Source organism: Otolemur garnettii, unplaced genomic scaffold (assembly GCF_000181295.1).
Source record: "Otolemur garnettii isolate 467f Iridium unplaced genomic scaffold, OtoGar3 scaffold00130, whole genome shotgun sequence".
Taxonomy (NCBI): Eukaryota; Metazoa; Chordata; class Mammalia; order Primates; family Galagidae; genus Otolemur; species Otolemur garnettii.
The window spans coordinates 5,503,180-5,518,938 of record NW_003852525.1 but is presented as its reverse complement, the minus strand read 5'-3'; positions in this window follow the sequence as shown (position 1 = coordinate 5,518,938).

Genomic DNA, 15,759 nt, shown 5'->3' with positions numbered 1-15,759 from the left:
CCAGAAATGAAACAATTATAAATTTGGTTATTGATTCATAGTAGGGTGAGTCCTATTTCCTCGCGTCTTCGGGAGTACTGAATTGTGTTGATCTCTCTTTAAAATGATTACAGTTGACTAAATTGAAAAAAAAATCACATTTGTTTTATATTCTCACCACTTGCAAGGAAACTGAACTCCCCCTAGGAGGAATTGCAATTTTTTATTCATGTTCAGGGCTTTCCTAGTTGTCTGAGAGTCAGGAGGGTGCTTATTCCTTTAAGTTGATTTTGATAATTCCTTTTCTGTCATTTGGTTTCTGTATTTGCTTCCTCTGTGAACCACACAGAAGTGGAAACACGTCAGATCATGCCACGTGGCGATTCACAACACATGGCTTTTGCCAGTGAGAGGGCTGTATCAATGTTATATTTTTAATAGTAAGTGTAAAAACGCAAACATTTCTAAAAATGTTTACTGTTAAACAATATTCTTGATATTATTAATGATATTTTTGATATCGTTTTTGATATAACTGATGTCATGATGCTGTTGGGAGCACTTACAGCACAGGAGAGGGCACCGCACTGCATTTACAAACTTGTTAGGTCATCTCGGACAAGGCTACTGTGTCCATGAACGTCCATTTCTTCAATGTAGAAGGTTTGGGCTCAGTTTTGACTTTGTGTGTCTGTGTTACTTAGCTCCACATAGAACTGTCTCATTCAGGTAATCTGTTGGACCTTCAGCCTGTATGATGCAGCCTACTGGCCCCTGTGCCAGGCCTGGTTCTAGGTGTTAAAAAAAGAGTAGCCAATAGCCCAGAAATCTTTCCTGCACCGTGGCACTTATGGAGGGATGCAGGGCAGCCAACAAACTATCTGGTACCTGGGCACAAAGAGCAGGCTGGGGACAGAGTGGCAGCAGGTGGACAGTGAGGCTCCCTGAGCAGTGGTGAACAGCTCACTTATTTTCATCACTGGCTTTCTTGGAAACCTAATAGAAGATTCCATTTGCAGTGGGGCGAGAGATACTTCATATTTATTTCAGATGTGTTTTACTAAAATCACCCTGGATGATCCCAAATCCAGCCCTCAGGCCCGTCTCATGCCTGTTTACTCTGTCAGACACCTGCTGGATTATTCCTGGCTGCAAATTCATCCTCCTCCCTTTGTGTCCTCAGTCTCCCTGGCACACAGGTCTCTGTAACCATGTGGGGTGCAGCATGACACGTGGGGTGCAGCATGACACGTGGGGTGCAGCGTGACACGTGTGAAGGACCTCTCTACACATCCCTGTGACCACAGCTGCACCTACATTTCCAGGAGGCCTTCTTATGCCCTGGGGAAGGCCACCTGCCAAATGCTATCAGTGTCCTCTTGGTACTGGTCACAAAGCCAGGCCAAATCTTCCCACATCCCTTACATTAAAGGGTGGCCACAGGACAGACCTCACTCTGCTGAGACAGGGGAGAGGTGTTCTGAGCTTCCGGGCTGGGTTCACGAGAACTTTCCGCCCATTTCCCTTCAATTTCCCCCCTCGGGCAAGAATCCCATTGGAGGGGGCAGAACTGCCACATCTTGGGTCCTGCAGCCATTATGTAGGGCAGGTTCAGACCCCACCTGACCCCGCAAGCCTATCCTTGGCCTGGAGCGACATGGGCCTGCTTTGTGCTTGCAGACTCTTTACACTTTGGGGGTGTGTGTTACATTGTTTAGTGGCCCTGAAGTGGCCACCACATAGTGTGCCCTGCGTGAAGCGGACACTTAATGAAAATGTCGCCTGATGGCTCAACACTGGGAAGAATGTGGGGTCAGAACTAGGACTCCAGGTCTACTGTGCAGCCCCCACCTCCATTCCCTCTGCACCAAAGATCTCCGCTGAGAGAGGCCTCCCTGAGGCCAGGACAACTCAGAGCTACAGGGGAAGGTGATCTCAAGACGACTGCTTCCTGGTGGGGCCCCTGGGGGAATTATCCACCTGCTTCCCGGCACAGTTAATATCAAGTTTTATTTGCTTATTCTCTTCTTCAATGCCCTTCAGCATAGTTACACGGATGTCAACACCTGTGCCCCACAGGTGCTCCCTCAGCTGACGTGTCGGGTTTCAGCCAGACCTGTTCTCTCCCATCTCAACACCCTCAGGTGTCAGTCTGGGCATCCATCCACACCATCTCTCCCTGCCTCCAGAGATCCACTGAGTAGTCCACTTCCCATCAGAAATCGTATCTGCTGATGTGACATGGAGTCTAGACGTCCACCAAGCGTGACATAAAAACAGAGAAACTTTCTTTACGCAGCAAGTCTCCATGTGAAGATGGAGACAGGCACCCAGTTATGCACCAATGGACGCCAGAAGCTGAGAGAGGTGGTTGGGATCATAAAATCCAATTCCCTCTTTCCATTTTTTTTTCTTCTTATACAGACGGGGAACCTGAGGGCCAGAAGACCTTGGTGACTGGTCTAAGATCTTATAATCGTAGCTGAGTAGAGAGTCAGGACGATGCTTTTTACAGAATGAATCTTACCCAGTGGACTTTCATTCAGGAAGGCAACACTTCTGTGTTAGGGTCCTTATAAGGGGGGGGGGTGTAGGTAAGAGATACCCGAGACTTAGCTACATATAGTAGGTAGAGTATAAATGTATCTAATATTTATAAGTGTATCACACGTGCTTCCAGGAGGAGGTATCATTATCCTCATTCCAAAATGAAGAATCTGAAGCTGAGTGACTAATTGATGTTAAGAAATTAGACAAACATTTAGCAAATAGCTTAGTCAGGATTTAGGTTGAAGTCAGTGTGGTTTGCTAAGACTTGTTTCTCTCTGACGTGGGGCCAGAAACAGTTTCATAAGCCCTTACAGCCCATTGTTCTGGATCCTAGGAACAAAGGGAGTCTAAGCCGGTGTTTACAATAGCTTCAAATTACTGAACTTTTTTCTCATTTTAAACTAATCCTCTATTAGTGATTTGGGGGCACAGAAGTTAAGAGAATAATCTTTCAGTTGAGGACAGTCATGGCCTAAATGAGGAAAAATACACAGATAATATTAACTATGGGATTAAATGTTCAGCTCACGCTACCTTTGCATTCTTAATTCCACTTAAATTTTGTCAGGTTTAAGTGAGATGTATAATTATTCTCAGTGATTACAGAGGGTATTCATATGTTAATTTTGAATTTGCTTACTTACTTACTGATTCACTTGTTTCTTCCTAGGAAGCAACACGATACACTTATAAAGATGGGTGGGGTGCTGATTGATACCCCACCTACCTTTATTGGACAGGACATGTGTGGCCTTGAGCAAATTATATATTTTTGACCTCAATTTTGTAAGTAGTTTAGAAATGTTGGGCCTCCATTTCTTCCTAAATAAATTGTATTCCACTTGCTAAATTCCAAAGCTGTTGCACAAACAAGGTAGAAGTATAAATCTGAATGCAACTTGAAAGATCTAAATTGCAAAGAAAAAATTTTTGTTTTAATAAACGCTTTGCCTATTTATTTTAACATCCCAGGGCAAACGGCAGCCCACACCCTATGAGTTCTTGCAGAAAATTGTGATGACGGGATTGTGCCTTCTCTCAGAAAAAAGGAATTTGGAAAATATTAGCTGGTGAAGAATTTATCTAGATTTTGTTGCTGATGTAGATTGGGTTGGTGGAAATATCAGACACAAGAAATAAGAAGTATGTAGACGAACTATGTGTGTTTTTGTATAAACACCTGCCCAGGGATGTTTGGAAAGGGTGGAGTGAAAAGTGAAAATTGATGGCAGAAATTTAAAGACACTTAGAGTTTTAACAAATACACCGGCCTTCAGAGATTCATTTCATCGTCAAGCATTACAATGCCATTGCTAAGGAAGTTTGTGCCGCGGTAGCAAAGGCAAATGGCCAGTTTTCTTAAATTCCTTTTAAACTGGCAGAGGAATAAAAAAGAGTCAGATTCTCTTCATTTTCCTGAAAGTGCCAATCATGGCCATTTAGCTCGGGCATCAGGAAAACTTGCCTGGAATCCTGCTTGTGTTGGTCTCAGCTTTCCTCCCGAGGATCAGGCTCTGGGGGTTAAAGCCCTAAGAGGACATAGGTGCAGTGACCTGCTCTAGGCAGAAGCTACCCTTGAAGGAAACATCTCTTTGCTTAGTAAGGGAAGCTTCCCGCTACAGGGACATGCTTTCTTACCAGCCACAAGTCTTGTAGCCCCTTCTAGGAAGTGAGTGGGCTCCTCCTCAGGCCTCCTCCACAGCCCACCCCTTGCCCCTTCTGTCTGTTCTAGCGTCATTCATTGAAGAAATACACCTGCCTTCCAGGGTTTAGATTCGAGACTCCTGGAGATAAAGACGGATTTCTCCTGCTCATCCTCTTGGCTGAGAACCATTCACACATGACCGGACATACTACAGGCTGGAGAAACAGCCCTTCTGACTCAGCTAACCTGTATTTCTGGAAAAACCAACCAGTCTATCAGACCCCATAAAACGTCATTCCTCAGATTCCAGTACTCCTGGCTCACTCCGTGTGTGCCAGTTTGGTCTGTTAGCCTCTTCTGAGTCCAAATGTGTTTTCTCCTGTGGCATCATGACGTGCAGATGGCTGCCTCCCAAAGTCCCCTTGGTTCCTGAAATTCTCTGGACATGATACGTTTGGAAGAGGTTCTCACCCTCCTCCTCTCTTCTATCCCAGGACTTCTAGAACTTGAAGAGCAGCACAGGCTCTGCTTTGCACATCTCCTGAGAATCCCTCTGTCTCTCCGAGGCAGCAACCGGGGGCACGGCTTCCATCCACCCTGCTCGGGGCCAGTTCCTCTGCACAGACTAATTAGCCAGTAGTACATCTAACCTCAAGGCTAATTATGAGACACACTTTTCTTTACCCCCCCCCCCCCCGTAGAAACTGAGACCTAGAGAGAGGTTGCTTTGCCTTCAAAACAGTTAACATTATGTTGAGAAGCAGAATTATTTATATTCCTTTCATATTGATCTTCTCCTTGGGGCTGCTGCGACCACAAAGCCAGTGTCAGGCTTGTCTGTTCCACGGTCATCTCCACATCCAGCCTCTCCAGCAGTGGCCTCCGAGGAGCTGGATGGACAGACGATTAACACAGTCCTCCTTTGACAAGTGTTAGCCTGGATGTTTCTCTCTCCTCACCCTGCACTGGCAGCAGCAGGGTGGATGCAGTTTGGCCAGGGCTGGGATTGAACCTGCCACCCTCGGTATATGGGGCTGGTGCCCTATTTACTGAGGCACAGGTGGCACCCCATGATTGAGATTCTCAATTATCTTGTTCCTATAAAGAGAGAGAAATTTCATCTCTCACCTGTCATCTGGGAACCTTAACAGTTTCACACACAAAAATCTTCCACTCGAGGTCACTGGTCACGGAAATGACACAGACCCCTCCAGCCTGTGGCCTCAGACCACTCTCAGAATCTCAGCCCTCTGTAGCCGGGTGAACGCATAAAGGATGGCACCCACTATCCCAGTACTGAGTGTGACTCGAGTGGACACAGAGTCCTCACTAATCGTCACCATATCACCTGGATAGGAGAGCTCAGGGATGGGGCGGGGGCAACTTTGTGCTTAATGTAATCTGTCTAATACACTGAGACTACCAGAAATTCAGAAGTGCCTGCTGAAATTTAATTTATTACCCATTTGGGGTGCTGAGGGATGCTTATTAGGAGCACTTTATCCATGGAGGGGTGAAATGGTAGAGTTTTAAATAACACATGAGGACACATGAGTCCTGGAGGTGAGGCTGGTGTTCATACACTGGTCTGTCCTTCTTAAGCTTAAGTTCTTTTCAGAAGAAAATACTTTCTGATCACCGACGAACCTCCCAGGAACTGAGTTTCTAGGAAGAACACTCCCTGACACCTGTTTCTCGTGTCTTTCTTGGTCCTCTCTCTGCTCAGGGCTTTGCACTCTGAGTCCTGGGCGTGTACTGCGTCCAGGTCCTCCCCAGAGCTCTGGTCTGGGGTCCTTAAACGGGAAGCAGCCAGTGATTACCGTCACCCACCCAGTTCAGTGAGGGCAGAGCCTGTCAGGAAGCCTGCTAACCAAAGTGAAGTACATAATCATTACATGGCTGTAATCCCAGCGCTCTGAGAGGCCCAGGAAGGAGGATCATTTAAGCTCAGAAGTTCAAGACCAGCTTGAGCAACAGTGAGACTTCATCTCTGCCAAAAATAGAAAAACTAGCTGGGCGTGGCAGGCACCTGTAGTCCCAGCTACTCCGGAGGCTGAGACAGGAGGATCGCTTGAGACCAGGGGTCTGAGGTTGCTGTGAGTATGATGCCATGGCACTCTACTGAGGATGATAGAGTGAGACTCTGATTAAAAAATAAATAAATAAATAATACTGAAGTAAATAAGATGAAGTATACTTGGCAAGGAGAAAGGAACCGGGAGGAAATTGCGTATCAAAGCAACATCAATGACTTTCTAAGAACGAATTCTAGGATGTAAAGTTGTTTGTTTCTACTTCCAGCTTTTTGTTGTGAGTCCTGCGGACAGAGTTTGAAAATATCGGCAGTTCTAGCTACTTAGCCAATGGGAGGGAACAGCTGTGCCCAGGCGTCCACGCGATCCCAGCACTAGAGTGAGGCTGGGCTCACACGGAGTCATCCCGGCACTCACACCCCGCACAGTCACAGGAAAGGAGCTGCCCTGACCCTGTCAGAGGACACGCCCGTCATCTGAATGCTGGAATTGTTTCCTGCCTTCTTTCATTGTGATTTATTCTTCTTTACTGAATTATTAATAGGTTCTAATATTTCCCACCTTAAAAAGTAAGATGCTTCCTAAGCTGTCCCTGACACACTGCACTCCACTCACCGCCCAGTGTCTCTGTTTTGTGTTACAGCAAAGCCTTCCACACACTTAGAGTCTGAGTTCATTTTCTTACTCCTGAGTCTTTTTTGCCACCACTCTTGACTGAAGCTGCCCCTGTGAAGGTCATTAACAATCTCCCCCTTGCCAAACGCAAAGGCTATTCCGCCAGCTCTCTCTGCAGCCAGTCTCTGCAGCCTGTCACGGCCTCTCACACACACAGCCTGTCTTCTTCTGAATGCTATTCCCGTGTCTTCACAGGTGCTGCCTGACACTGCCACTGCCTTCAGGGGCAGCCTTTGCGTCCTTTCTGGGCCCTTCCTGTCCTGTTTGAACCCTGGCATCTGCAGCTCTGCGGCCGGCCAGCCCCCCTTGGCTTTCCCTCTGAGAGATCTTATCCGCGCCAAGAGCCTTGTAGGCCTGCTGTATGCTGATGACTATAACCGTGACCTTTTTCCTGGGCTCCCTGGGCTCAGTATCTCCTGTGGACTCCCCTAGTGAGCCCGCTGACCTCACCATGTCCTGAATAACACTTGCCACTCTTAGGTTTCAAGATTTCTCCCCTTCTTATCTTTCTCACCTTGGTAAATTCTGACTTCGTTCACTCCAATACTCTTTTATTTCCTTGCATTGGACTGTCAATTTATGTCCAGGTCTGAGCAGTTCCAAGTCTAAATCTCATCACCTTCGCCCCAATTTATTATCTCTGACCTGCTCAGGTGGGTCACGTCCAGTTTGATTCTCTTTCCCTCCTCACTGCCGCCTTCCCCCGGGCAGTCGTTCTCCTCACAGTGGCCAGAGTGACTTTCTGGGCTGAATTTTATCCCTTGGCATTTGTATGTTGAAGTCTTAACTCCCAGTTCCTTAGAAGGTGACTGCATTGGAGATAATTCTTTAAAGAGATGCTACCGTATAACCAGTATGCTTCTAGGAAGAGGAAATTTGGTGGCAGATCTGAGCCTGCACAGAAGACAGATCAAGTGAGGGGGGAAGGTGGACGGCTGCAAGCCAGGAGGACACACTGCAGAGGACACCGGCTCTCAAGCTCCCTGGTCTCAGGCTTCCAGCCAGTGGGACCGTGCGGAGATGAACCTACGTGTTGTAAGCCACTTGGTTTGCAAGACTTTACTATGTCAGCTCTAACAACCTAACCAGGCAATCCTCAGCAAGAGGATATTGTATCATATCCCTTCTTGTGTCCAATGGGAAAAATATTCAAACCACGTTCAAATTCATTACAGTTTTCGACAAAGTCCCATGAGCTCAGGCCGGCGCTCGCCTCCAGCCCTACCGTGTTTGCTCATTCCCTCTCCCGGCCTGCTGTTTTCCCTCTAATGCCTCAAGATTATTCCAGGCTCAGGACATGTGCATTTGTCTCCTGGGTCTGTGAGTTCTCGTGATGCCACCTCCCGGGGGCTCAGGCTCCGAGACCTCCCTCGACAGCCACATTCCCTCAACTCAACCTCCTGTCACTCCCCCTCCTGTTCCTCTGGCTTATCTTCTTCCATCTAAAATTCATGTCACACTTATGTGTTTACTTTCTCTCATTGGTCTCTCTCCATAGGACGTAGAGTCCGTAAGAATCGGGTGCTGTCCTGGTTGGCTTATTTCCGTTTGCGCGAACCTCACATAATTGTGTCTCCTGCAATTTCACCAGTGCCTAAAGCAGGGCCTGGCCTCCACGAGGCACTTAATACTGGCTGAACTCATAGATTTGTTTGCATGGAGCCCTTACTTCTGCATATGGCTTCTGAACATTCTGGCTACTTCACAATATTGTCAGACAATAGTGACAATTACCCCTCATTATGAGCTCACTGTCTGTCGGGCCTTGTGCCAAGGACTGTAATCGGCACTCTCTGCTCTGTGGGGTAGTAAGGTGGTCGGTTGAATTCTAGGAGATTGTGAATCACATTTTTGTTTGTTCGTTTAACACTGTATTGTTCAGGGCCTAGCAAAGGGCCTAGGGTTTAGGCACTTAGGAATTTTATTTTTCAATAGGTATTTGAGCCAACCTTTAGTTGTTAAATGAATGAATTTGTCTTTCCCACGGAATGTTGCATTTTCACTATTATAGCTCATCAGTCAGCTTTCTCTGGGACAAAAGAGGGAGACGCCATCCCAGCTAGTTTGGGAGGCAGAGCTGGGCTCTCTGCTCCATCCCAGCTAGTTTGGGAGGCAGACCTGGGCTCTCTGCTGCAGGTGTCGCTGGATCCAGGGCCCCGGTGGTAAGGTAAGCTTTCTCTCTCCACTTCCCTCTGTGTGTCAGACCCATTAGAGAACAGGCTTCTCATCAAATCAGGAAAAGGGGCAAGTGGAGACTCTCCATCCTCCTCCTCTCTCTCCCCAACGTATCACCTGGAGGACGCTCAGTAGATTCGGGGGCGGGGGGAGTGGAGTGCACCTGTATACACCAGACACCCTGACACGTGTGGATGGGAGCACTGGTTCAGGCCACGTAAACCTCAGAGAGTGGCCACGGTTGCAAGGAAAAAAAAAACGGTTTGTAATGAGAGTTTCTCCTCCATGTTTGTGACTTTCCCTTTTAACGCCTCTCTTGCCAGCAGGTTCTATGCTCCTGTGTTAGGGGTAGAAACGGTGCTGGTCTCGATCACTCCTCTAATCTCTGCACAGGGTCTGCATATCTGTACACATCATGCCCCTTGGGCAGAACAATGTGAGCTCTTTTTCCATGAAGGGCCCGGTTGACCCTATAGGCAGGAATTTCCTGACTCTGAAACCCAGTGGGCCTGGCCATTCAGGCGAGCCCCAGGTGGCCCAGAGTAGAGGGACAGGATGGAGCCCTGCATGCTTGGAGTCATATCCTCCCAAGCAGGAATTGGGGAAGTGCGGGCGCCAAAACTTGAGGAAGGGGGGGACGTCCTTCTTCCGTGCTCTGTGTGTTCACGCGGCCCGGCCCCAGGGCCTATCGACTGTGCCTCGACCCTCCCTGGGAAGTGGGGCTGAGAAGGGTGCAGAAACGGTGTGGAGAAGGGAGATAAGCCCTGGCTTTATTCTCGGGAGAGAAAGGACACTTAACAGAAAGCACTTTGGGCCTGGAGTCAGAAAGACAGAGTCCTGTGTGTGTCTGCCTTCCTGGGGACGTTTTCTCAGAGCTTTAAATTCCCCACAGGAGTGACACGGAGACAGGACATTGTCTTGAACAATGGAGACAAAAATACCAAGCTTTCAGCTTCATTGGGAAAAGAAAGTGGGTGATCCTCCTTTCCCCACCCATGAATAGAAAACTCGGGACACACTGGAAAGGCAATCAACACCCCTGAAATCAGAAAGAACAATTTAAGAGGATGTTTAACTTGGATGAAGATATGAAGTTATGTGACTTTCACTCTGAGGCCTGTGAGAAGATGGGCCCGAGAAACAAAGAAATCAAGAAGCCTTCAGGCAATGATTGAATTTAGGGAAGAAGAGAAAGAATCAGATGACTGTGTGCTTTGCAATGTGGGTAAATTTCTACAGCAGCTATACCTAAATCAAATAATCCTCAGGAAACCCGGGCAGTGAGTTTCACTGTACTTACAGGCGTCGCCACAGGTGAGAGAGGTGAGATCCGGGTCTCCTGCACGGTCAAACTCATCGGCAGCTTATTGACAGACCTCACCTGCCCTTCCAGTGCCACTGCATTTGAGTTTCTTAAGATGAAATCAGGAATCCTCATCTCGGAACACTCCCTGAGTAACTGTCACATGCAAATAGTTAGAGAGAGCCACTGTTGGAGTTAAGACCTGCACCCCGAGGACGGGCCAGGAAACCTGAAATCTGCTCGTTCCCCTTCCCTCCCCTCAGACAGTGATGAGATTGTTCTCAGAACACTGGGCCAGGCACTGGGATTTGTACAGGTGCTCCAGAACATCCCAACGTGTGGCCCGCTTGGAAAGCCCCTGACCTAGGGGTCTCTCTTTTTTTTTTTGGTGACAGCTGTGATTCTAGCCCAGGCAGGGGTGCCAGATAAAATACATAGCGTGAGACACTCAGACACATTTGAATTTCAGATAAGCGATGAATTCTCCTGTTTATAACGATGTGTCTGTTGCAATTATTTAATGAAATATATGAACATTTAAAAGGAAAATTTGGTGACGCTGGCATCGCCAACCCCGAGTGTCTCTAATTCTAAGCCACATTGCGTGTTAACTCTTCCCTGGGGCGTCCCGTTCTCATTTTGAAGGGTAGGTAAAGTTTGAGGAGGAAACCTTATTACCAAAAACATCACCCACAGCCACCTCCCAACAAGAGTAACTCATGCAGATGCAGGACCATATGGAGGATGCCTCGGCACGGGGATCCTTATCTCCTTTTTCTTTGCTGCCCTAACAGATTAGAGCACTAATTCAGCAGCTAAAAACTATACACGTGTCTTATCTTGCAGTTGTGTGTCTCTCATGGGTCAGAGCCAGGTTCCATCCAGAGTCAGGGTGTTTGCAGGCTTGAGAATGGAATTTGCTTCCTTCCCCTGGGGAGTCCTCAATGCCACCCACATCCTTTGACTCATTCACGGCCTTTCCTCTATCTTCAGAGCTGGAATGTTGCATTGCTCTGACCGCAGCTGGGAAAGGCTCGCCTCTTTGAGGCTTAGATTGGGCATACCTGGGTAATCCAAACTCCTCCTCCCATAGGTCCAGATCCTAACACATCCTCAAAGCCACTGCTGCCACGTAGAGAAACAGTCACACATTCCAAGAAGTAGAGGAACGGGTAGATTCTTTTGCTTTTTCTTGGTGGGGGAGTATTACTGTGCCTATCACTCTTCCTAATCTATTCATCTTATAAGTTAGATTAAACAATGATTTTGTGAAAGAATGCGATCTTACATAGCCCATGAATCTCCTTGTATTACATGCAGGCTTTTCTCAAAAGCTACTAGTACACTCTTAAATTTTTTAGCAGAACCAGTTGGGGAGTGCCATAACGCGCAAAATTGAAAAGATGGCTGTTTATTTTAGTCCACAAACAACTCCACGGTGCTTATTCTGTGCCAGGCCCTGTTCTTAGCATCTCAGATGCTCACTCGTTTAATCCTCATGTTACTTTTCCCATTCCGCACGTCAGAGAGAAGGCCCGGGAAGATAGATCCTTTACCACGCTCACCAGGTGGGAGGTGGTGGAGCTGAGTCTGAAAACATTTTCCGTAGTCACCACACCTACTGAGAAACAGAAGAGGGCTTAGTGAATCCTCCACTGTACGATCATGTTTGGAAATTTCTACAGCCTTCCGTTTGAAATATATGAACGTGAGTACATTATTATTATTATCAGCGATGTTTAGGAAGATAAATGTGAAGGTAAAAAAACTGTAGGCCTTAGTTCAATCCAAGCATTTAATTTAGGTTTAAGATTTGATTTAGAAGAGCAAACTCTCAACAGGTGGGATGCAGCAAGTCTGAGCTGAGTCGGGCAGGGCTCACCTGGACCCCAAGCTCCAGCCTCAGACAGTTGCAGACCAGGGCCCCACGGCCTTGAGGTCCCAGAAGGTTGTCAGTGCAGTACAATTGCTTAGGGGTGGTGAGACTCTTGCTCAGGGGCCTGGTGCAGTTTGGAAAGACTGTAGATCCCAAATCCCACATTAACCCGGGATTTGCTCACTGGGACAGTCTGGCAGAAACTTGCATAAAGGGCTTTGCTCTCCCAGACCTTCCCCATCACAGCATCACAGCAACACTCCCAACGCCAGCTTCTGCCTTTACTTACTGTACTGTGTGCATCTGGGCAAGCACTTTGAAAATCCCTCTTGGGACAGATGTTCCAATCAAATCCGTACCCCCACTGGCATTCTCACCACAAAGAAATGGGGGGGGGAGAATGAAAGCAGAAAAGCCACACAGCCTCGATCAATATCTCCCCTCAAGTTCCCTCATCCTCACAGAGGCATCTAGGATTCATTCAGGTGGAGAAAATGCAGTAAGTTCTGTAATTAAAGTGACGCTTCTGCTTCTCCCTCTGATTCCCGTCTATTCGCTGACTAGTGCAGGTCACCTGCCCCTCCAGATTCTTTCTCCATCCCTGTCTACTGTGATTGGCGCCCTGTGTCCACTGTGTCATGTGGGCTCCTACTCTCTGGCTTCTCATTAGAATCAGTCCCACCTGCAAGACATCAGAGGTGTAAGGACGGAGAGCTGGGTGTGCTCCTGGACCCCTCTCTGGCCGGGGCCAGTTCAGTCATGGCCATGATGCTTCTACTGGAGCACAGCAACTCCCACGGGCAGCTTCTCCTGAAGCCCCCGACTCTGAGGGGCTCCCCGCCTGCCATCTCCTCTTCCCTTCAGGGGTAGCTCGACACACCTCCTCTATTACAGGCTTACTCTGGGTTCTGGAGATGGAGCAGATATAAAGGAAGGAAAATAACATCTCGTGGTTTATAAAGAAGTGGGAAAGAGGTGTAAACAAGTACAAAGTAAATGTGCTGGGTGGTGGCCAAGGGTGTGCATGAAAACCAAGCAGGCCGGGGTGCGGGGCAGCAGTAAGTGCTGGTACAGGAACAAGGATCAGGGAAGGGGAGAGTGAGAGCCCAGTGGAACTGAGGGATGCAAAGCCACAGTGTGGAAATAGGGGGGGAACCAGGGTCCTGGTCAAAGGAAAAGCAAAGCAAGACCCCCCAGGAGCAGCATCCTGGGGTGCCCATAAAACAGTCAGGGGCCAGGCTGGCCGCAGAGACTGAGGGGGGCCACAGTGGAGGTCAGAGAGATCACAGGGACAGCCCGCGCTGGGACTCACGGATCCTTTTAAGGAGTTTTGCTTTTATTCTGAATGAGCTGGGATGTCCTGTGGAGAAGTGTTATGATCTATCTTCTTTAAGAAAATTACTCTCGCTTCTGCCCACAGAGCATTCTTGACTCATGTGTAAAACAAAAGGAAATCAGTTAGGAGCGGCTGCCGTGGTCAGGGACACGGACGGCTTGAGGGGAAGAGCAGATGTAATGAAAAGGGCTGGGATCTGGGAGCCAGCGGAATTTCCAGTCGGATTCTGGATGCACGACAAGAGAGGCCCCCATGAGACCTCGTGGGTTGGATCCACGGGGTGAGCGGGAAGGGTCAAAGATGGCTCTCAGGGTTTCGACCTGGACCATTGGAAAAATAAAGTCACCCTTAGTTGAGACGGTGAACTTGTAGCAAGCACAGGTGAGTTCACACATGTCAGATTAGAAATGTCTCCTCAACCTGCTGGGGCAGGTGTCAGGGAGGGAGCTGGATCTGCAAGGCAGGGTTCAGGGAAGACTCCCCGCCTAGTGATGCCCGCTGAGAATTACCAGAACGTGGGTGGCACATGACACCTTGCACCTGCGTGTTATCCCTTACGAAGCAAGTCTAGCTGGAAAAAGCTCAGGATCTGAAGCTTGTTGAGAGGTCTTAAGGATGATGAAGAACAAACCAAACCTTTCTTTAGACTATAGAAAGACTTCCCTGAAGGAAACCAGAAGAACAGGGGTGCCTGAAGTCAGGTAAACAAAATGGGGAGAGGAAAAGGCAGAGACGTCATGACCAGGCCAGGCAGATTCAGAATTAAACCCCGAATAAGCAGAATGGGAAGCCTTGGTGGATCCAACAGGAGGAATATTTGTAGATGATGAAAGGGGCAGAAAATAAAATGGCTGAGTTCGAGAGCGAACAGGAGGGAGGGATTTGGAAATGATGATTATAAACAATTCTCTCAAGAATTTAACTTTGAAGGGGGACAGAGAAACGGGGTGAAAACTGGAGGTTGAGTATTAAATCAAGCAAGAATTTTTAATGAAAAAAATATATACTTTAATCAGATTGATCCAAAATAAAGGAAAAAGTAATGACGCAGGAGAATAAAAGGAAAAGGAGACAAGTTCTGGTTACGTTCCCGAGTAGACAAAATAAGATTCATATTGGCTGGGCCAGCACCTGGCTCCTTGAACCTGGTCCCAGGAAAATCAGAGCTGAATTATTTAGAGCTTTCAGGGAAGATTAATGTAGGTCAGTGATAAAAGATGACTCATATCCACTCTTGTTGTGTGTACAGCTATTCATGAATATTTTTGCTGAGTAAAACAAAGCCTGCCTTCATTTGCCTAAGAGCAGAGGGGTGAAGTGCTCAGCTGGATTCATGAACTTGAAGAAACTCTCGGGCTAGGAACCTTTGTTGGGGGTTGGAGGTTGTCTAATTAGTAAACTACTTTTACACTTTGGGCTGTAATCTGTTTTTCTGTTTCTGTTACCCTGCGAGCCCAGCTCTTCACTCACAGGCTTCGTGGTGGCACCTGCTGTGTTCTGTGACAACTTTCCCGTCCTCTCAACTTTTTTCTGCTTCCGCTGAACTATCTCAGTTTTAGAAAGCATCTTACAATCACTGCATCCCACGCTCCCTGACCATGTGTCTGTTTGTCAAAGGCAACTTTTGCCCTGTGATCCTCAGAGGTGACCCCAGAATTCTGGTTTGATCGGACCATCTTGCTTTAACCATAACTCGCACTGCCTGTGTCCCCGTTTTGGTGACTGTAGCCTGATGTTGCTTTAGTTTTCCTGGTAGCATTTTAGTCTGAGAGTTCATATGACTTATCTTGGAGTAGCAGCCATGTATGAAGGCCACGTGACCCCAAGGTAATGACCTGTGTGATCTCACCTGGTTCTTAAACAGCCCACCGAGATGTGTGATCAGAATTACATGATGGAAGAAGGAACAGACGCGGCAGGTGTAAGGGATGCGCCCAGTTCCTGAGGCAAATAACCAACCTCAACAAAGACATCCCAGTTCCATCCAGAAACTCAGCTCCTGCCACTGGCCGGGATGCTCTGAAAGCAGCCGACTGTGCAGGTGTGGAACAGGCAAGAAGGACAGAACACGTTAGCCGGAGCAGACGGGGACAAGGCCACTTCCCTTTTACAGGATCATGGTTATTCTGAGACCCTCACAGTGAGGAGTCCATCACCTCTCCTTGGGGGAGAGTGGCATCTCCACAG